This window comes from Medicago truncatula, chromosome 5, assembly GCF_003473485.1.
Source record: "Medicago truncatula cultivar Jemalong A17 chromosome 5, MtrunA17r5.0-ANR, whole genome shotgun sequence".
In the NCBI taxonomy this organism is placed as follows: domain Eukaryota; kingdom Viridiplantae; phylum Streptophyta; class Magnoliopsida; order Fabales; family Fabaceae; genus Medicago; species Medicago truncatula.
Window position 1 is genome coordinate 11,245,699 of NC_053046.1, and position 22,835 is coordinate 11,268,533.

The 22,835-nt window shown below is 31.3% G+C and overlaps 1 long non-coding RNA gene across 1 annotated transcript; it reads right to left on the bottom strand.

Annotated features, from left to right (window-relative positions):
- Positions 1-1,846: 1,846 nt before the first annotated feature.
- Positions 1,847-5,447, bottom strand: LOC11412334 (uncharacterized). The gene is made up of 3 exons (XR_003012258.2): positions 4,759-5,447; positions 3,757-4,624; positions 1,847-2,353 (listed from the first exon to the last, which is right to left on the bottom strand). It is a non-coding gene; the product is annotated as an uncharacterized lncRNA (long non-coding RNA).
- Between the last annotated feature and the right edge of the window lie 17,388 nt (positions 5,448-22,835).

The following is a 22,835-nucleotide window of genomic DNA, read 5'->3' on the forward strand; positions in this document are numbered from 1 at the left end:
GAATAATTGAGTATGCATTTATGTATTTGAGGATGTGAATGTGTTGATGGTTTAAGAAATATTTTAGGCGGAGTTGAATTGGTGAAACTATATGCGATAATTGATGTTGAATGACATTGTTGATTATTGATAATCATGTTGATGTGTGATGATGAATACTATGATCTAATTGTGTGCGGGCATGTTTTCTTGATAATGCAAATGATGTTGTGATGAACAATATAATTGGGTGTCGTCCTATATATTGTGTTGAAAATTGTGATTGTGTCGCATTATCTAGTATTGTTACATGTCCATGCATCATAGTCGTGTGGCTGTAAAAGGGTTGAACTCTTTTACTTCGAGATTATTGTAAGGCAGGTGTGAGCCCTTACATACGATGTGCAAGTGGCATCGAAAGGTGACGACCTTGTTGAGATTTGGTACCGCATGCATTTATGTGTCAATAAGTGCATATCATGACATGAGTCTCATATGATATAAGTGATTGATGATTGTTCTCGATACTTGTGATTGGTGAATATACGTGTGAATGATTTTGTCCATGAAAATTGGTGAGTGTTCATGTTATATGTGATTGATGATTAATTGTTGTGGGACATTGGGGATATGATATAAGTATTAATATGGGATCATTATTGTTAATCAAGTGTATGATGTTTAATTTGTAATATTCATGTTGATTGATATTTGGATTATGATAATGTAATACTTACCCCCAATGGTTTGTCCGCCTACTTGCCTGTAGGGGTGAGTAGACGCTGTGCAGGAGTAGCTTTTGGTGAGTTCCTGATTTGGTGGGTAGTGGGAGCTTCCTCCACTACCGGGTCATAGCTTAGAGTCGGCTCTGATCTAGGGTTGCGTCTTTAGCTCTAGATTCTGTTGGATATTTATGTTATGTTTCCGAGATTTTGATCCATGTTGGACTTGGAGAATTTTATGACATGTATTTATTATGAATTATTCTGACTTATATTCCGCTGCATCTGTTGAGAATTTATGCATGTTATTCGGTTTTGAATTTTTGAATGTGGCGTAGCCTCTATTTCTTGAATAAATGTATTATTCGCATGATTATTGCTTTTATAGAAATAGGAGTGTTACAGTGGTCAGTGTTGGACGAAGGTGAGGAGGATGATGGAGGAGGACAAGAGAGAAGGTACAATGTTGAGGTGGTAAGTGTTGAGGAGGATGGTGGTAGTGAAAGCAGGATGGGGAGTTCTGCACACGCAGAGAAGAAGAAGAAGAGAGGAAGAAGAAGGGTAGGGAGTATTTACAGCAATGCCTATATTTTAAGGTTGAAAAGTCCAAATTGTCCATGGTATCTATATTGTGTCATGAAAAGTGTGTTCAGTTATCAATTCTCAAAATGTATTGTATGTATTAAAGGAGAGAGAAGAGGTAAGTAAATGAGTCAGGGGCAATTGAGGAGGAGAAAGTTCTCATTGGAAAACTACACAATCAGAGATGAACTAGCTGTATCGGTGGCGTATCTGAGGCGTGTCGGCAGCGTATGACCGCGTGTCGACGAAGTATCGGAATTATTTTATATTTTTAAAATAAATAAATAAATCGGATACTCCGTCGATATGCATAGCCGGAGTATCAAGACGTGTCGGCGTATCGGATACGATACGGTAGCTATTTTGACGTATTCGTGCTTCATAGTCTACAACCAAACGAATCTTTCTCCATGGAGTATCATTCCAATAATTCTTTTTTTTTTCCTCTTTCCATTCTTGTGATCTAAACAACAACGCAAACACTGAATCATTGCTCTGCAAATTTAGACTACGAGATAAGAGATCGCCTTAAAGGGAACAAACAATTCTTATTGAGCATATTAATTTTGAATTGATGATTGTTAACCCATCGACTAAAGCCACACCACCATCAAAATTTATGGACTGTGTAGATAGGATGAGAATTGGTACCTACATCTAATTTTTGTTGTAAGAACGATTTTAGTTTTATGAAAAATTGATCAACATAAATAACTATACGTTCATTATTGAGCATTTAAGACAACCCTAAATGGGAATATCTCTTGATGTCCAACGTTTTGTCAGTATCAAAAACTGGCTCTCTTCTCCTTGAGTTAAACTTGGTGTGAAAAATTTCCTTTTGTAGACCGTCAAATCTTGATCCAACAGTCACCAATGTTCTGCATGCTAGAATATGGCGAATCTTGGCCGCAAGTAATCCAAATCCAGACTTTAATGATTGGCTGAGTTTGTTCATGTTTTCTGGTTCATGACTTCATTTATGTTGAGAGCTTTGGAGTTGAGACTCAATACATTAGATGGATTGGTTACCCGAAACGGCTAAGCAACTCAAGAGGGGGTGAATTGATCTGTAAGGTTTTCGCAAAACTTTTATCAAATATGTGAAGGATACTTGTGTTAGAAAAATAAAAACTATTAATTTGAAGAAATGACTGAACTAATGATAACAATAGGTACTCACAAACACCCACAGCTTTCACAAACAAATACATACGTAAAATTCAAAACAATAATAAACGAGATTTAGTAAATAAGATATAAAAGTTAGAGCATAGTGCAGTTTGATTCATCCTGGTTCAATCACCAAACACTTGCGACCTACGTCCTGTCCCCAAACATCTAAGATTTCCTACTACTATAACTAACATATTACAGCGAGCTCCAGTACAACCTCAAGGACATTTCATCCAAAAAAATCCCACAGCAATAGGGATACCTCACCCTACGCAATAAAAATGGATACCTCACCAATCACCCTCTACAGAAAACCACAATAACAAAAGAGAGATAACACTCAGTAGTGAGATGATACAACTTGAAGCACTTATGAAGCACTTAGAATCTCAAAGAAATTATCAAGGGGGCTCAACTCAAGAGATGTAGAATGGATAAGACATGGTTTACTTTATGCAATTCAAATTCTGCACTTAATGCATTTTATCAATCTTAAGAGTTCAAAAATAGTGAAGCATGTATGAAACTTTGCAAGGCTTCTTTAATGAGCACAGTAAACTCAAGTGAAAAGTAATTTCTCTGTGCAATTCAGAAAACCAACTTGGGCCAACCAAGAATCAAGCCTAGAGGTTTTATATTATATTATAAGGATGATGCATAATAGAGTGAGAAACAAAGCTAGAGCATCATAAGGAATGCTAATCATAAATATAAATATGAGATTTATGTTTACGCATTCAAGAAACCTTAACATTTTGTGTTTTATAAAAATCGTGTAAATCATTGTCATTATAGGCATGTCCCAAGAAAATGGCCATTATGGTCTAGACTCATTCAGTCATATCCTCAAACTCGTGATTCTATATGTCTAAATCTAACTGAGTTTACAATAAAAGGGTTCCGTAAGCAAGTTAGCTCAACTTTGATACCTGTACCTAGATTTATACACTTGTACGTTTCTCAGTTAGTTTAACAACCAATTTTAAGGCCGGAGTTATTTGATCACATGTCTCAAATCAACAAGCTCAAACAACTTCAATATTTTCGAAATTCATGCGACAGTCGTTTCACAAATATTTAACACACTTTATTTTCTTAATTCAAAGAAAATGAAAAAACCAGTACTTCATTCAGAAGTAAAAACAAATTTCGATCCTTAAACTGCCTGCCTTCAAATTTTATTTTAACATTTAAACCTCAGCAGATATGAATTTCCGAAAACAATTCCCAATTATCTACAAAAACATAAGCTCACCCTAAACACAAAAACAAGAGAAGTTTAGAAATGCACATGTACCTCACAATATTGCACTGCAGATGGAGCTGCAATAGTAATGGATCAAAAAACAAAGGATTATCTTCTACCTCGATGGTTCAACTTGAGGGTTTGTAGGAACATAGCAGTTGCCAATGAGTGCCTTAATTTTGCAGATCTTTAGAACAACACTGTAGAAAAAGAAAAAAGAAAATATGACTGGACAGATTCAGATGTAAGAATGTAGGAATAGAAAATGCATTTGAGCTAAAAAAAATGAGGAATTTGGTTTGCCAGCACCGAGCTCAGGATCTGTTAACGGGGGAAGGAGAGACTGCCAAATAAAACTTTGGGAGGCCAATCTTCTCTTTTCAACAATAACACATATGCTGCATTCAGTGCATGCGTTAACTAAGGACTGCAGTTTCAGCTATGCAATAAGGTTAGTATGATAACATCAAAGTCAAAACACCAAGTTATACACTCTTTAAGTCAAATTTGACTTCCTCACAATAACAAAAGAGGGATAACACTCAGTAGTGAGATAATACAACTTGAAGCACTTAGATCTCAACTCAACTCAAGAGATGTAGAATGGATCAGACATGGATTACTTTACTTTATGCAATTCAAATTCTGCACTTAATACATTTTATCAATCTTAAGAGTTCAAAATCAGGAAACCAACTTAATAAAACAATTAAATGAACAGAAAATAAATTATAAAAAAAAAAAAAAAAAGAAGGGAAAGATTAAGATCAATAACTTTTTGGCGGATATAACACAATGGAATTTTATAAACGAGTAGACTCCAAACTACCTAGACTTTCCTCCAAATCAACATAAAAGGTCCACAATCTCAAATATTTATGCAGCTTCATCTGAACTGGTTGATTCCCATCAGCAGCCACTAAAAGTAAAGCAGGGTATAAATTCAACAGTTAGTTAACTCCATTCAACAAACACTGAAACACAGCCAAAAAATAAAAAAAAAATAGAGCATATTGTGAAAAATAAAATGGGAACATGTTGAACTAAGATTACCTTTTCGTTTGACCTCAACTGATGGCTCTGCGGTAGCCCGCCTCTTTAGCTCAAGTGCTCCTTTGAAATTCTCATGTTTCAACTCTAGTTCAGCCCACTCACACCAAACACTAGCCAGATTGTCCACAGTTTTGTAGTTCACCTGCACTGCCTTGTCAAAAATAACTCGAGCATTGGCAAGATCGGTGTGCTCCTCGTAAAGCTTTGCAAAAGCCACCCATAAAGTATGAGGTCTTCATCTTCTTCGTCACTCATATCCATATCCTCCATCTTATAAGCAAGCATACTCTCTTCAAATTGCAAGTACGAATCAAATATAACACTAAAATCCCTCACAGTAATAACAGTCGACATACCCTCCTCAAACACATCTCTAGCCTTCTCGTGCTAACCCTTCCTAATATAATACTCAGCAAGCAAAGTCCACAACCGACCAACCTCTCAGCAGACTCTTGCCAAAGACTTGAATTAATCAAAAACTGAATAAAATCCTCAATATGATTGGGAACATACTGCAAATACCTACGATAAACCCTAAGCGAGGTTTCAATTGGAATCCCTTTTTGAGTAACGAAAAACAAATAATACTCACAAGGTTCTGATGAGTTAGGGTTTACTTTATGCAATTCAAATTCTGCACTTAATGCATTTTATCAATCTTAAGAGTTCAAATATAATTAAGCATGTATGAAACTTTGCAAGGCTTCTTAAATGAGTACAGTAAACAGTGAAAAGTAATTTCTGTGCAATTCAGAAATTAATAAAACAATTAAATTAAATGATCAGAATATAAAAATAAATAAAAAAAGGGAAAAAGCAAGAGCATTTTGGGCGGGTATAACACAGTGGATTTTTTTATATAATATTGATGTTTGTTACAATAATAGAAATATAAAGACGAAAAATAAAAAAAACTAAGTGGAATGTGGAAATTTTTTTTTTTTTTCTCTTTTTTTCCTTTTCCTTTTAATTGGAGCTATATATATGTGTATATATATATATATATATATATTTTCCTTTTCCTATTTTCCTTCACTGCACCGGCGAGATCTGCCTTCGCTGCACCGGCGAGATCTTCATTCACTGCATCGGCGGCGGCGGCCTCACCCTCAAGGTCATCATACAAGAGAGAGTTTGTTGACTTCTACCGCTGTTGGTAAATCGGTAGTTGTAACACCCCGTTTTCCCAACATAAAAATTTCATTTAATAATCAAAGTTATTCACGTAAATGGAATGCTACACTTCTTTTCTTAAAATCATAAACTGAATAAATAACTATTTATCCTTTAAAATTTAATAACAAAATCTTTAATACTTCGCAGCGGAATTTATTCAATAACTAAAACCAGTCTTTGGCACTAAGGCCTCTTTACAATTATGTCATAAAAATCCATTCTAAAAACATAGTCATAATTCTTCAAAAACAATACGTAAGGAATAGAAAGCAATAACAAAGTTCCCATCCCGTTACGTATCAGAGCACCTAGAGACACTTGAGCCACCACTCCTACTAATCATTAATACCTGCAAGTTACTCATACGAAGAGCAACATTTTCAAGCAGAAGGGGTGTGATTTCACAAAACAATAATATCAAGCATATAATTCAATAATTATATTTAACAACATAAATAACTTCATCTATTAGTAATAATAATTTTTCATGTAATAATTCTTAATAGTTCAACCAACTTCTAATTATCATTTACTTCATATTCATCACATTATAAACATCATCATATAACACATAATAACCAAATCATAACCAACATAGATCATCACATCATAGTTCATATACAACATAACAACATCTTAGTCATAATTCATATACAACATAACAACATCATTAATTCGTAATAGTACTTATTCATCAAACATCTCATTATCAATTCATGAATAAAAGACAACTTATCAATTTAACATAAACATCATCAAGTACACTTAACAACTCATAGATATCATCATCACTAATAACTTTAAAACAACACAATGTAATCAACATCTCACTATAATAATAATCATATATGACACAACATAATCATCGCTTAATAATAATAATCATATACAATACAACATAAATCATCATCTTATAACGACATGAACAACACATATTAATCATCTTAATTATATAATAACAACATATACATCATCTCGTCATAATATAATAATATAACAACAACATATTCATCTTCATATAATAATATAACAGCAACAACATATTCATCATCTTATCAAAATATAATCAACACATACTAACACCATAATCAACATAAACATCTTAAACATAATCATCTTAAACAATATCATCTTAAACATCATAGCATCTTTGATAAACAATTACCAAGTAATCACAACATTCGATCATCATCAATAACATAACAATATCATAATCAATATCTTAAACAACATAGCAACATCTTAGTCAACATCATATAATTCACATCATAAACATCGTATAATCTTCATAGCTACTTCTTTAACAACACATGGGTAGAAGACAACTCGTCAACTCATAGATGATAATTCATCGACAACTTAACAACTCATGGATGATAATTCATCAACAACGACCTTGACTCGACAAATGCGACAATGCAACTTATACACTTATATGCATGTGGTACCAATCGTCATCATAAGTATTAATATACTTTAATCGTGCGGAGGACAAAGCTCCTAAACGTGCGGAGGACAAAGCTCCTAATCGTGGTCAGGACAAAGCTCAATGAATGTTAATGCATGGACTCTATCAACAAGACACTTTAATCAACTTATCACTTATACATCCAATAATTTGGAGTTCATCATCAACTTATTCATACTAATAATCGTGCGGAGGACAAAGCTCCTAATATAATTCAATAATATTTCGAGTAATGCATTTAATCATTAAATCACATTATAAACAACTTAGCAGTTCATAACAGCAACAGAAACAGCACAAGCAATTCACAACATAACAATATTAATATAAAGTATATTAATATGGCGTCAGGTTCGCCAGTGACATTGCTTGAAGCGAGATCTGCCTTCAACTGCTTCTTTTCTTCCTTCACTGCACCGGCGAGATCTGCCTTCGCTGCAACGGCGAGATCTTCATTCACAGCACCGGCGGCGGCGGCCTCGCCCTCAAGGTCATCATACAAGAGTTTGTTGACTTCTACCGCTGTTGGTAAATCGGTAGTTGTAACATCCCGTTTTCCCAACATAAAAATTTCATTTAATAATCAAAGTTATTCACGTAAACGGAATGCTACACTTCTTTTCTTAAAATCATAAACTGAATAAATAACTATTTATCATTTAAAATTTAATAACAAAATCTTTAATACTTCGCAGCGGAATTTATTCAATAACTAAAACCAGTCTTTGGCACTAAGGCCTCTTTACAATTATGTTATAAAAATCCATTCTAAAAACATAGTCATAATTCTTCAAAAACAATACGTAAGGAATAGAAAGCAATAACAAAGTTCCCATCCCGTTACGTATCAGAGCACCTAGAGACACTTGAGCCACCACTTCTACTGATCATTAATACCTGCAAGTTACTCATACGAAGAGCAACATTTTCAAGCAGAAGGGGTGAGATTTCACAAAACAATAATATCAAGCATATAATTCAATAATTATATTTAACAACATAAATAACTTCATCTATTAGTAATAATAATTTTTCATGTAATAATTCTTAATAGTTCAACCAACTTCTAATTATCATTTACTTCATAGTCATCACATTATAAACATCATCATATAATACATAATAACCAAATCATAACCAACATAGATCATCACATCATAGTTCTGTTGAAACAAAAATCTTTTTGATGAATGTTTTAATGATAACAAACCTTATGGAATAAAGACTAAGTTTTATGAATAGTGATCTACTGATGGTTGCACTTAAGTGTTTTCACAGAAGTAGACAAGAAAGAAGTCTCTTACAAGTGCATATAAATACTCAGTAGAAGAACACCAAAACAATCGCATCACAAGCTCAAAGAAGATATCAAAAGAATATTGTTTGAATCAAATGAGTGTTTATTGAAGATTCAACAAGAAGATATATTTTATGAGCAATTGACTCATCCTCACCACCGCTTGGTTTTCAATAAAGTCTTAAAGATTCGAGGAATAAAGGGTTAATATTTGAAAGAAATGATCTTCAAATAGTTTCTAAAAGAGTTTAAGGCACAAAAGTTTCATTCAAGAGAATGAATGTACCTTCATGTTTACATGCATGCCTAAGCTAAAACATCTCAAAGATACTCAATGGACAAAAAACATTGTGTGCAATCACCAAGAGAAATTATGTGCTAAATTGCATCATCAACAAAATAATTCACGGTTAATTAACCGAGAATGTATTGTCATCTCATATAGAAGAAAACATTATCAACTCCGACGAAAGAATGGTCTCATGATAAGGATGCATATTACACTCGAAATTATTCTCATCATTTCATCAAAATGATTAGAATCAACTTTGAAGAGAAACCAATTCATGAATAAATTATTTATCAAGTCATTCATTAATGATATTGATATCAAAAAAGAAAATTCATGATCATATACTTGGAGATTATATCATAAAAGACTTATGATAGTCCAAGAATCTTACATCACTATTCAAGATATGATTTGGAGAATAGAAATCAATCAAAGGAATTTTGACTTTGAAAAAGGTTTCTCATGTTCCTACAAATATCATTCTTGTCATACAAAGTGAAGAAAGCATCCTCATTTGATGTTTTAAAAGATAACAAAAATATTACAATTATTATTTTGTTATTCACTAATGTGTTTTGTGAGAATGTTTCAGTGAGAATGTTCTGGAGAACGTTCTGGTCACTGTTCACAAAGCAAATAAATAATTTTCATCAAAAGACAAATCATCAAAATGGAAAGCATGACATAAATCCAATACAAGAATTTGTCTTGGGCTTAAATGATTTTTGATCCATTTGAAGCAAAGCTCATTAAGGAATATGTCTCCAAAGTTACTATCATATGACATCATCAAAGACATCATCTTATGGCATCATGCAATGACATCAAGATTACATCATCATAAGTGGCCTCCAAGCTTCTACAATCAAGAGAACAACTGGTTGCACTTTTACAACTCATTACAGCTAGTAAAAGCGTGTCAAATATTTCTCAAGTCTAGCTGTATGCAGAGAATGTTCTGGAGAACGTTCTGCAAGTGCAAAATTTCATGTTTTCTCTCCAAGCATCAAGTGGAGCCAATTTTTCAGTTTGAAATGAGTTCCAACAGCTCTTTTTTAGCTTGATCTCCAAGACATACATCTTCTATAAATAGAGGACGTCTATGAAGGTTAAAAGCAAGAGTTTGAAACACAAAGCATTTATCTCTCTCAAAGCAAAAGGCTATCAATCTCTTCATCAATGTCTTTTTCAATCACAAAGCAAACTCCATAATCTTTCACTATATTTATCATCTTTATCTCTCATTGAGAACATCTTTTTGAGTTTGTATTTGTAAAAGGATAGTTTGTTTGAGACACAAAGATCCAAACAACATCCTACATATTTTTGTTTGAGACGCTAGATCCAAACAACATCTTTCTTATTTTTGTTTGAGACATTAGATCCAAACAATCATCCTACAAAGTGATAACTAGATCTCAAGTCTATTGGGCTTAATAGTTTGAGATAGGAAGAGTTCCAACCTTTCTTGTGCGAAAGCAAAGAATTGTAGAAGCCTGCTGAGGTTGATAATACAGGGGTTACAGACTGATCTGGTGTGATCAAGACCTTATAGTGTTGGTTAGAAGTTTCTACCACTGTATACTATAATGGATAATCTCACACGAAGTGTGGGGACTGGAAGTAGCCGAGTTTGGTGAACCAGGATAACTCTTTTGTGTTATTCTTCTCCCTCTCTCTCTCTCTCTCTCTATCTTTTATTTTTACACGATATGCACACACTATCACAAGCATTAATATTTATTTATCTCCAGAATGTTCTGGTCCTAATTAATCACAACCAAATTAATCCAGAGTTCTCTGGTCCTTAATTAACCATAATATTATTTTATCATTCAGTTTAAATAATTAATCTTATAATTGTTATCCAGAATATTCTGGTCCTAATATTACTTCTTAATATTTATATTCTTCCAGAGTTCTCTGGTCCTTGGTATTTATTAATATTGTTTTAGTATTTCAGTCTCTTTATTAATTATATAATTATTATCCAGAACATTCTGGTCCTTAATAAAACAATTGTTTAAATATATAAATATTTCATAATCTTCTTCTATCTAACATTTACCAAGAATTTTCTTGAGTATATAAAGTTGTTAAGTTTCAGGATTAAAAAAAAAAAAAGGGTCACAATTCAAACCCCCCCTTTCTTGTGACTATTTATTTCACTTCAAGTTCATATACAACATAACAACATCATTAATTCGTAATAGTACTTATTCATCAAACATCTCATTATCAATTCATGAATAAAAGACAGCTTATCAATTTAACATAAACATCATCAAGTACACTTAACAACTCATAGATATCATCATCACTAATAACTTTAAAACAACACAATGTAATCAAAATCTCACTATAATAATAATCATATATGACACAACATAATCATCGCTTAATAATAATAATCATATACAATACAACATAAATCATCATCTTATAACGACATGAACAACACATATTAATCATCTTAATTATATAATAACAACATATACATCATCTCGTCATAATATAATAATATAACAACAACATATTCATCTTCATATAATAATATAACAGCAACAACATATTCATCATCTTATCAAAATATAATCAACACATACTAACACCATAATCAACATAAACATCTTAAACATAATCATCTTAAACAATATCATCTTAAACATCATAGCATCTTTGATAAACAATTACCAAGTAATCACAACATTCGATCATCATCAATAACATAACAATATCATAATCAATATCTTAAACAACATAGCAACATCTTAGTCAACATCATATAATTCACATCATAAACATCGTATAATCTTCATAGGTACTTCTTTAACAACACATGGGTAGAAGACAACTCGACAACTCATAGATGATAATTCATCGACAACTTAACAAATCATGGATGATAATTCATCAACAACGACCTTGACTCGACAAATGCGACAATGCAACTTATACACTTATATGCATGTGGTACCAATTGTCATCATAAGTATTAATATACTTTAATCGTGCGGAGGACAAAGCTCCTAAACGTGCGGAGGACAAAGCTCCTAATCGTGGTCAGGACAAAGCTCAATGAATGTTAATGCATGGACTCTATCAACAAGACACTTTAATCAACTTATCACTTATACATCCAATAATTTGGAGTTCATCATCAACTTATTCATACTAATAATCGTGCGGAGGACAAAGCTCCTAATATAATTTAATAATATTTCGAGTAATGCATTTAATCATTAAATCACATTATAAACAACTTAGCAGTTCATAACAGCAACAGAAACAGCACAAGCAATTCACAACATAACAATATTAATATAAAGTATATTAATATGGCGTCAGGTTCGCCAGTGACAATGCTTGAAGCGAGATCTGCCTTCAACTGCTTCTTTTCTTCCTTCACTGCACCGGCGAGATCTGCCTTCGCTGCAACGGCGAGATCTTCATTCAATGCACCGGCGGCGGCGGCCTCGCCCTCAAGGTCATCATACAAGAGTTTGTTGACTTCTACCGCTGTTGGTAAATCGGTAGTTGTAACACCCCATTTTCCCAACATAAAAATTTCATTTAATAATCAAAGTTATTCACGTAAACGGAATGCTACACTTCTTTTCTTAAAATCATAAACTGAATAAATAACTATTTATCATTTAAAATTTAATAACAAAATCTTTAATACTTCGCAGCGGAATTTATTCAATAACTAAAACCAGTCTTTGGCACTAAGGCCTCTTTACAATTATGTTATAAAAATTCATTCTAAAAACATAGTCATAATTCTTCAAAAACAATACGTAAGGAATAGAAAGCAATAACAAAGTTCCCATCCCGTTACGTATCAGAGCACCTAGAGACACTTGAGCCACCACTCCTACTAATCATTAATACCTGCAAGTTACTCATACGAAGAGCAACATTTTCAAGCAGAAGGGGTGAGATTTCACAAAACAATAATATCAAGCATATAATTCAATAATTATATTTAACAACATAAATAACTTCATCTATTAGTAATAATAATTTTTCATGTAATAATTCTTAATAGTTCAACCAACTTCTAATTATCATTTACTTCATAGTCATCACATTATAAACATCATCATATAACACATAATAACCAAATCATAACCAACATAGATCATCACATCATAGTTCATATACAACATAACAACATCTTAGTCATAATTCATATACAACATAACAACATCATTAATTCGTAATAGTACTTATTCATCAAACATCTCATGATCAATTCATGAATAAAAGACAGCTTATCAATTTAACATAAACATCATCAAGTACACTTAACAACTCATAGATATCATCATCACTAATAACTTTAAAACAACACAATGTAATCAAAATTTCATTATAATAATAATCATATATGACACAACATAATCATCGCTTAATAATAATAATCATATACAATACAACATAAATCATCATCTTATAACGACATGAACAACACATATTAATCATCTTAATTATATAATAACAACATATACATCATCTCGTCATAATATAATAATATAACAACAACATATTCATCATCTTATCAAAATATAATCAACACATACTAACACCATAATCAACATAAACATCTTAAACATAATCATCTTAAACAATATCATCTTAAACATCATAGCTACTTCTTTAACAACACATGGGTAGAAGACAACTCGACAACTCATAGATGATAATTCATCGACAACTTAACAACTCATGGATGATAATTCATCAACAACGATCTTGACTCGACAAATGCGACAATGCAACTTAGACACTTATATGCATGTGGTACCAATCGTCATCATAAGTATTAATATACTTTAATCGTGCGGAGGACAAAGCTCCTAAACGTGCGGAGGACAAAGCTCTTAATCGTGGTCAGGACAAAGCTCAATGAATGTTAATGCATGAACTCTATCAACAAGACACTTTAATCAACTTATCACTTATACATCCAATAATTTGGAGTTCATCATCAACTTATTCATACTAATAATCGTGCGGAGGACAAAGCTCCTAATATAATTCAATAATATTTCGAGTAATGCATTTAATCATTAAATCACATTATAAACAACTTAGCAGTTCATATCAGCAACAGATACAGCACATGAAATTCACAACATAACAATATTAATATAAAGTAAATTAATATGGCGTCAGGTTCGCCAGTGACATTGCTTGAAGCGAGATCTGCCTTCAACTGCTTCTTTTCTTCCTTCACTGCACCGGCGAGATCTTCATTCACTGCACCGGCGGCGGCCTCGCCCTCAAGGTCATCATACAAGAGTTTGTTGACTTCTACCGCTGTTGGTAAATCGGTAGTTGTAACACCCCGTTTTCCCAACATAAAAATTTCATTTAATAATCAAAGTTATTCACGTAAATGGAATGCTACACTTCTTTTCTTAAAATCATAAACTGAATAAATAACTATTTATCCTTTAAAATTTAATAACAAAATCTTTAATACTTCGCAGCGGAATTTATTCAATAACTAAAACCAGTCTTTGGCACTAAGGCCTCTTTACAATTATGTCATAAAAATCCATTCTAAAAACATAGTCATAATTCTTCAAAAACAATACGTAAGGAATAGAAAGCAATAACAAAGTTCTCATCCCGTTACGTATCAGAGCACCTAGAGACACTTGAGCCACCACTCCTACTAATCATTAATACCTGCAAGTTACTCATACGAAGAGCAACATTTTCAAGCAGAAGGGGTGAGATTTCACAAAACAATAATATCAAGCATATAATTCAATAATTATATTTAACAACATAAATAACTTCATCTATTAGTAATAATAATTTTTCATGTAATAATTCTTAATAGTTCAACCAACTTCTAATTATCATTTACTTCATATTCATCACATTATAAACATCATCATATAACACATAATAACCAAATCATAACCAACATAGATCATCACATCATAGTTCATATACAACATAACAACATCTTAGTCATAATTCATATACAACATAACAACATCATTAATTCGTAATAGTACTTATTCATCAAACATCTCATTATCAATTCATGAATAAAAGACAGCTTATCAATTTAACATAAACATCATCAAGTACACTTAACAACTCATAGATATCATCATCACTAATAACTTTAAAACAACACAATGTAATCAACATCTCACTATAATAATAATCATATATGACACAACATAATCATCGCTTAATAATAATAATCATATACAATACAACATAAATCATCATCTTATAACGACATGAACAACACATATTAATCATCTTAATTATATAATAACAACATATACATCATCTCGTCATAATATAATAATATAACAACAACATATTCATCTTCATATAATAATATAACAGCAACAACATATTCATCATCTTATCAAAATATAATCAACACATACTAACACCATAATCAACATAAACATCTTAAACATAATCATCTTAAACAATATCATCTTAAACATCATAGCATCTTTGATAAACAATTACCAAGTAATCACAACATTCGATCATCATCAATAACATAACAATATCATAATCAATATCTTAAACAACATAGCAACATCTTAGTCAACATCATATAATTCACATCATAAACATCGTATAATCTTCCTAGGTACTTCTTTAACAACACATGGGTAGAAGACAACTCGTCAACTCATAGATGATAATTCATCGACAACTTAACAACTCATGGATGATAATTCATCAACAACGACCTTGACTCGACAAATGCGACAATGCAACTTATACACTTATATGCATGTGGTACCAATCGTCATCATAAGTATTAATATACTTTAATCGTGCGGAGGACAAAGCTCCTAAACGTGCGGAGGACAAAGCTCCTAATTGTGGTCAGGACAAAGCTCAATGAATGTTAATGCATGGACTCTATCAACAAGACACTTTAATCAACTTATCACTTATACATCCAATAATTTGGAGTTCATCATCAACTTATTCATACTAATAATCGTGCGGAGGACAAAGCTCCTAATATAATTCAATAATATTTCGAGTAATGCATTTAATCATTAAATCACATTATAAACAACTTAGCAGTTCATAACAGCAACAGAAACAGCACAAGCAATTCACAACATAACAATATTAATATAAAGTATATTAATATGGCGTCAGGTTCGCCAGTGACATTGCTTGAAGCGAGATCTGCCTTCAACTGCTTCTTTTCTTCCTTCACTGCACCGGCGAGATCTTCATTCACTGCACCGGCGGCGGCCTCGCCCTCAAGGTCATCATACAAGAGTTTGTTGACTTCTACCGCTGTTGGTAAATCGGTAGTTGTAACACCCCGTTTTCCCAACATAAAAATTTCATTTAATAATCAAAGTTATTCACGTAAACGGAATGCTACACTTCTTTTCTTAAAATCATAAACTGAATAAATAACTATTTATCCTTTAAAATTTAATAACAAAATCTTTAATACTTCGCAGCGGAATTTATTCAATAACTAAAACCAGTATTTGGCACTAAGGCCTCTTTACAATTATGTCATAAAAATCCATTCTAAAAACATAGTCATAATTCTTCAAAAACAATACGTAAGGAATAGAAAGCAATAACAAAGTTCTCATCCCGTTACGTATCAGAGCACCTAGAGACACTTGAGCCACCACTCCTACTAATCATTAATACCTGCAAGTTACTCATACGAAGAGCAACATTTTCAAGCAGAAGGGGTGAGATTTCACAAAACAATAATATCAAGCATATAATTCAATAATTATATTTAACAACATAAATAACTTCATCTATTAGTAATAATAATTTTTCATGTAATAATTCTTAATAGTTCAACCAACTTCTAATTATCATTTACTTCATATTCATCACATTATAAACATCATCATATAACACATAATAACCAAATCATAACCAACATAGATCATCACATCATAGTTCATATACAACATAACAACATCTTAGTCATAATTCATATACAACATAACAACATCATTAATTCGTAATAGTACTTATTCATCAAACATCTCATGATCAATTCATGAATAAAAGACAGCTTATCAATTTAACATAAACATCATCAAGTACACTTAACAACTCATAGATATCATCATCACTAATAACTTTAAAACAACACAATGTAATCAAAATCTCACTATAATAATAATCATATATGACACAACATAATCATCGCTTAATAATAATAATCATATACAATACAACATAAATCATCATCTTATAACGACATGAACAACACATATTAATCATCTTAATTATATAATAACAACATATACATCATCTCGTCATAATATAATAATATAACAACAACATATTCATCTTCATATAATAATATAACAGCAACAACATATTCATCATCTTATCAAAATATAATCAACACATACTAACACCATAATCAACATAAACATCTTAAACATAATCATCTTAAACAATATCATCTTAAACATCATAGCATCTTTGATAAACAATTACCAAGTAATCACAACATTCGATCATCATCAATAACATAACAATATCATAATCAATATCTTAAACAACATAGCAACATCTTAGTCAACATCATATAATTCACATCATAAACATCGTATAATCTTCATAGGTACTTCTTTAACAACACATGGGTAGAAGACAACTCGACAACTCATAGATGATAATTCATCGACAACTTAACAACTCATGGATGATAATTCATCAACAACGACCTTGACTCGACAAATGCGACAATGCAACTTAGACACTTATATGCATGTGGTACCAATCGTCATCATAAGTATTAATATACTTTAATCGTGCGGAGGACAAAGCTCCTAAACGTGCGGAGGACAAAGCTCCTAATCGTGGTCAGGACAAAGCTCAATGAATGTTAATGCATGGACTCTATCAACAAGACATTTTAATCAACTTATCACTTATACATCCAATAATTTGGAGTTCATCATCAACTTATTCATACTAATAATCGTGCGGAGGACAAAGCTCCTAATATAATTCAATAATATTTCGAGTAATGCATTTAATCATTAAATCACATTATAAACAACTTAGCAGTTCATAACAGCAACAGAAACAACACAAGCAATTCACAACATAACAATATTAATATAAAGTATATTAATATGGCGTCAGGTTCGCCAGTGACATTGCTTGAAGCGAGATCTGCCTTCAACTGCTTCTTTTCTTCCTTCACTGCACCGGCGAGATCTACCTTCGCTGCAACGGCGAGATCTTCATTCACTGCACCGGCGGCGGCCTCGCCCTCAAGGTCATCATACAAGAGTTGGTTGACTTCTACCGCTGTTGGTAAATCGGTAGTTGTAACACCCCGTTTTCCCAACATAAAAATTTCATTTAATAATCAAAGTTATTCACGTAAACGGAATGCTACACTTCTTTTCTTAAAATCATAAACTGAATAAATAACTATTTATCCTTTAAAATTTAATAACAAAATCTTTAATACTTCGCAGCGGAATTTATTCAATAACTAAAACCAGTCTTTGGCACTAAGGCCTCTTTACAATTATGTCATAAAATATTTATACAACAAATAACAAACAACAATTATATCTCTATAACAAATATATTTCTACACCAGATAACATATATTTCTATACAAAATAACATATATTTCTACAACAAATCATGTGTATTTCTACAACAAATAACTTTTATTTCTATAACAAATCACATATATATATATTTCTAAATCAAATAACATATATATTTCTAAACCAAATAACATATATATTTTTAAATCAAATAACATATATATTTCTAAATCAAATAACATATATATTATACTAATAAATACCAACATATATCATAACAAAATATCACTCATCAAAATAAATCATATAATTCATACAAATCATATAAGTGTATTCTAAACTCATTAAAAATAATCAAATAATTAGAGAGGGCGTTACAGTAGTCGCTATTGGTACATCGGTAATCGCTGTCACGTTTTGAATCTTCGGTTCCTCAGGTTTTTTGGAGTGGGAAGAGGTGAGAGAAGAAGAAGAAGAGATTGGGTTAAGAGACGACATATCGCTTTCTTGATTGATTGATTGACTTTTTTCTGTACTTTTATGGTAATTAATTATTAACTGCATTATATAGTAGTACTAATAGGGTAACTCTAATGAAATTTTGTGTTTCTTTATTGCATTTGCACAAGGATCGATGACATGTAATAATCGTATCCGTTAAAACCATATTTTAATCATTGGGTGTGTTTCACTTTCTTGTTAAAAGCACATGGATCAGTGACGTGGATTAACTTTGAAAAAAAAATAGCGTGAAAAAAAAGTCCTAGAGGAATACATCGTGACTTAGTTTTCACACTACTAACCAATAATCAAATTAAAAATGTAATTTATTTTTGTGTTTGATTATGTGTTCGGTTCATTTAACAACTTATATAAAAAATGTTGTGCAATATAAAATATAATTTATCAACAAAACAAAGTTTGAGCGGGAGAAAGAAACTAATAATAAACAACTAAAATTTGATGTTGTGACTATCTAAGTGGTAACTGCAAAAGAGAAAATATTGTAATATTAATATATGTTATTTAGGCACTTTTTATCTATTAAGGGTGATCGAAGTTATTTACCACCATGATAAAAGTAAAATATCATCCTATTTTTTTCAGTTGGAGCTTAAAAGAAGGAATAAAGAAAAAGAGAAAAAAAAGAAAAAGGGTATGTTGATGAAGTAACAAAAAAGGATGAAAAATCAAGGATAGAAACTTTCCATTGTCATAAATTTTTTGAATGAATCCATTGTCGTAAATTAATTTGTATCATTAATGTCTTTAATTTTCAAGAAAATGTCATTTTTTTTTTAAACATAACAATGTAAGATTTTATAACTACTGATCCCATTGATAATGAAAAATAATTGAACACTTGAAATAGTTGGTAATAAAAGTGAGATACATGTTATTGAAAAACAATCAATGTCAATGTTTACAAATTTACCGGTTAAAGTCACATGACATCCTTGACAACCATTATAATATCAGTTCCTTCCATAATATTGAAGTAGACACGGAGTTTATCTTTTCAGAATAGCTAAATAATCTATTGTTGTTCAATTTGAGCAAGGTTACAAAAAGAAAAAGAAAAAAAAAACCGCAAGCAAGTTATTGAAATGGCATGTGTGAGGATTATCTACATGGGAAGTTGGACACTGTAAGGGTAGAATAGGAATAGAAAAGAGGCCTCTCTCCTTATTTTTATCACAAAGACATGCGCTTGGTGAAAATAGATTGAAAAGGTTGGGTAAGGTAACCGCTGTTCAGTTTTAAAGTGTAACAACCGCAAAGCAAACCAACAAAATGAGGTGGGGTTTAGCATGCACAAGGGAAAGATTTGTGCTCCGTGCACAAATTGTGCAAATTAGTGCTGACATTCATTTTCGGCCGTTGATATACTATTATTAAATTCCAACCGTCCAGATCTGTTGCTTTAATCTAACAGGTTACCTGCTCTTTGCAATGTTGGTTTGGTGCTTGCGGCCCCCACCAAGTGATTAATTCATAATATTTTAATGCTTTTTTTGTTGGTTTGTATTGGGCTTGGGCTCATATATTTTGTGGTATCTATTAAGAATTTGGACTGATATTTTTTCTACATAGGTTTTTTAGAAGAAAAATATGAAAACATTTTTTAGCATATTTTCTGGTACCTATTAAAAATATGAAAAATATTTTTCTGGTACCAATTAAAAATACGAAAAAAAAAATTTAATACCTATTAAAAATATGAAAAAATCTTTTTTCTGCATATTTTTTGTTACCTATTAAGAATAAATTCCATTATATCTTAATTTTTTTTAGCACCTAAAATTGCATTTTGTATGTATATGGAAAAATCTGAAAATGTATAAAAATTTAGTAGAATTTGTTTTAGTAAATTGGATGCTTGTAATTGGATTTTAATTTATTTTTCGAAAAATTATAAGATGAATAAAATATGTGTAATATTTGGCTAATAAATACACAATCCGGTCGGTATTATAAACAAAATTTAACATGTTAAGTTTTTGTATGTGATGTATATTACAGACCACATATATCATTTATTAATTATCGATTTTCAGTTTTTGTATTTTGATGAATTTCAGTTGTTGTATTTTTAATCTTAAGTTTTATTAATAAAATTGTATTATGTTATTTTCTATATATAAATATAAAATTAGTTTTTTCGTTATAATATAATATTATTAATGTTTATTTATATTAAAATACAAATTAATTATAATAATAACTATAATAATAATTAAATACAAATCAAGCTGTGATTATCTTTATAAATCGATTAACATTCATCAAAGTACTTTCCGTATAAGATTATTTCTATTAGGGTGAGAGTTGTGAACTCTTGATTGATCAATTAACAATCTTCCAGGTAGTTTAGATCGAAGGTTCTTCTTGTTGGGGTTAGAGTTGTAAGCTTGATTAGTCATTGAACATTCATTAAAATACTTTCCGTATAAGTTTCTTTCAATTAGGGTAAGAGTTGTCAGTTTGATAAGTCGTTCTGAAGTCATGGAAGTAGTTTAGGTCGAATAATCTTGTTATTAGGGTTAGAGTTTTAAGCTTGATTAGTCGATAAAGAATTTGATTAGTCATTGAACATTCATCCAAGTATTTTGACTATAAGATTCTTTCAGTTGGGGTAAGAGTTGTGACTTTGAAGAGTCGTTCTGAAATCATGGAAGTGGTTTAGGTCGAAGAATATTGTCATTAGAGTTAGAGTTTTAAGCTTGATTAGTCGGTAAAGAATTTGATTGGTCATTGAACATTCATCCAAGTACTTTGACTACATGATTCTTTCAGTTAGGGTAAGAGTTGTGAGTTTGAAGAATCATTCTAAAATCTTAGAAGTAGTTTAGGTCGAAGAATATTGTCATTAGGGTTAGATTTGTAAGCTTGGTTATTCGATAACAAGAGTTTGATTGGTCATTGAACGTTCATTCAAATACTTTGACTCCAAGATTATTTCAGCTAGGGAAAGAGTTGTGAGTTTGATCAGTAGTTTTGAAATCTTTGAATTAGTTTAGGTCAAATATTATTGTCATTAGGGTTAGATTTGTAAGCTTGGTTATTCGATAACAAGAGTTTGATTATTCATTGAACGTTCATCAAAGTACTTTGACTCCAAGATTCTTTCAGTTAGGGAATGAGATGTGAGTTTGATATGTGGTTCTGACATCTTAGAAGTAGTCTAGGTCGAAGAATACTGTCATTAGGGTGAGAGTTGTAAGATTGATTAGTCGATTAAAATTGTTACTAGCCATTGAACATTCATCAAAGTACTTTGACTCCAAGATTCTTTCAGTTAGGGTAAGCGTTGTGAGTTTGATCGGTCGTTCTGACATCTTGTAAGTAGTTTAGATCGAAGAATCTTATCATTATGGTGAGAGTTGTAAGATTAATTAGACGATTAAAATTGTTATTAGTCATTGAACATTCATCCAAGTACTTTGACTTACTTTTTATTTAAAATAAAATACGTTAGACTTACTATTATTTATTATGTGAAACAAAAATATTTACCAATAAAAGGGTGTGATTTAAAAAAAAAAACTAAGGGAATGATATTTTTTTTTTAAATAAATGTAATGAATTTAATATTAACTAAAAAAACTTAATTTCACTTTAATTATTTTTGTTGGCGGAATCATACTACTCAATTTTCCTTTTCCTCTTGTGCGAAAATAATCAAATTTCATCTCCCTCCAATTTCTCTTTCAAAAAAAATAAAAAATCTCCCTCCAATTTCACTTTCCCTCTTATACCGAA